Here is a 2,500-nt window from a genome sequence, read left to right as displayed (position 1 = left end):
CACTGGCCGCCCCCACCAGCCGGCTGTAGCGCGTGCGCCCACGCACCGCGCGGCCAGCACGCCGGGAGGCGCCCCCTCACCGGCCGGGGACGGTCCCACCCAGCCACCGCCGCGTATCGCTTCACACCCAGATGCCGTTCAGTTTCGTCGGCATGGTGGGTATCGCTGGAACAACCGGTTAGTACCTCAACCTATCGTCGCCATCACCGATTCACCCCTAGCGAGAACAACCGCACCACAACAGGTTACCATTTGTTCATTTGCGTAACTTCACCAGAAAACGCAGGCGTCCATCGCCATTTGCAACTTCCACGATTATTGCATGCCTGTGTCAGGTGTCACGCCACACTACGTCTGCCCACATACACGCAACAAAATGTGCACGCCTAGACAATACGTGGAAGGTGGCCCCCGTACGTATGCGATGTCCATTGCTCGAACGACTGTCAACCGGCCTCTGTAGCATGTCGCAGATATGGAACGCGGTGCACCATGCCATCACGGTGTGTGAGGAGAGACGACTAGGTCCGAATACATCAACAGACAGCTCATGCTGATCGCCATCCACGGCGTCCGTTCCTCCCACACGTCTCTATGGCGTACCACACTGCAATCCAGCTCTCATAGGGAGACGACACGTAGCTGCGTGCACAATATTTGCACTGTATGGTCCGCCGTTTTTGGGCGCAGTCGTTGTACGGTCACACATGTGCCACGATGTATCATTCAGTACATAAGGACGAATGTGCAGTACAGATTGTGGTTTACGCGTACGACATTAGCGGACAGTTGACACAGGCCGCACCACAACGTAGCCTGAGTACGTCGCATGCGGAGGGCATTGAACATGCAAAGTTCTCACCAACCAGCTTGCGAAGGCAGGGGGCAAGGTGGGGACGTGGGGAGGGGCGGCATGTACGTCCTGCTGCCATCCACATTACAGTGTACAGCAGGAGCATGTGGAAAGTGAGCAAGACTTGCAAGGTGTTTAACATGAAGCGATACACAGGGGAGCGGGGAGTGCGAGTAGCGAACTATATTGCGAGGGTTGCGGGTGGGCAACACTACACTAATTGAACGAGTCGTATAACAATTACAGAGCAGGTTTAGGCGACAACGTGGGTTACGTTAGGCGACAACGTGGGTTACGTTAGGGGACAACGTGGGTTACGTTAGGGCACAACGTGGGTTAGGTTAAGGCACAACGTGGGTTAGGTTAAGGCACGACGTGGGTTAGGTTAAGGCACGACATGGGTTAGGTTAAGGCACGACATGGGTTAGGTTAAGGCACGACATGGGTTAGGTTAAGGCACGACATGGGTTAGGTTAAGGCACGACATGGGTTAGGTTAAGGCACGACATGGGTTAGGTTAAGGCACGACATGGGTTAGGTTAAGGCACGACATGGGTTAGGTTAAGGCACGACATGGGTTAGGTTAAGGCACGACATGGGTTAGGTTAAGGCACGACATGGGTTAGGTTAAGGCACGACATGGGTTAGGTTAAGGCACGACATGGGTTAGGTTAAGGCACGACATGGGTTAGGTTAAGGCACGACATGGGTTAGGTTAAGGCACGACATGGGTTAGGTTAAGGCACGACATGGGTTAGGTTAAGGCACGACATGGGTTAGGTTAAGGCACAACATGGGTTAGGTTAAGGCACAACATGGGTTAGGTTAAGGCACAACATGGGTTAGGTTAAGGCACAACATGGGTTAGGTTAAGGCACAACATGGGTTAGGTTAAGGCACAACATGGGTTAGGTTAAGGCACAACATGGGTTAGGTTAAGGCACAACATAGGTTAGGTTAAGGCACAACATAGGTTAGGTTAAGGCACAACATAGGTTAGGTTAAGGCACAACATAGGTTAGGTTAAGGCACAACATAGGTTAGGTTAAGGCACAACATAGGTTAGGTTAAGGCACAACATAGGTTAGGTTAAGGCACAACATAGGTTAGGTTAAGGCACAACATAGGTTAGGTTAAGGCACAACATAGGTTAGGTTAAGGCACAACATAGGTTAGGTTAAGGCACAACATAGGTTAGGTTAAGGTACAACATAGGTTAGGTTAAGGTACAACATAGGTTAGGTTAGGTTAGGTTACACGTTGTTGTAAGGAAAGGTGTAGGGGGGGGCGGGGGCGGCAGGTTCGTTGATAGTGATTATAGTAAGTGAATGCTTGTGACATGATCAGATTTGTCACGTCAGGATGCACCTTTGGCTTATTAGAGGCGGCGCTCCAATTCTATGCTTGTGTCAGACCTGTGTCTTTGACTCATGTCATTGTTTGTGCGCTGTGACAGGAGGTACTATTGTGATGTTGGGTGCACCGTTGTATAGGACATGTGTGGGTGTTGGTGCCTGATCTGCGCAATGGTGGATGTCGAAAGGGTGGGATATTGTATTTTCCGCATGGACCTCCTGGTCTGGTTGTGATAGTGTGGATTGTGTAATGTGGCGGAGAGGATGCACTGGATGTTGTTCCATGCTGGTG

Source organism: Schistocerca piceifrons, unplaced genomic scaffold (assembly GCF_021461385.2).
Source record: "Schistocerca piceifrons isolate TAMUIC-IGC-003096 unplaced genomic scaffold, iqSchPice1.1 HiC_scaffold_954, whole genome shotgun sequence".
Taxonomy (NCBI): domain Eukaryota; kingdom Metazoa; phylum Arthropoda; class Insecta; order Orthoptera; family Acrididae; genus Schistocerca; species Schistocerca piceifrons.
The sequence above is the reverse complement of the archived record's forward strand: the minus strand, read 5'-3'. Positions refer to the sequence as shown.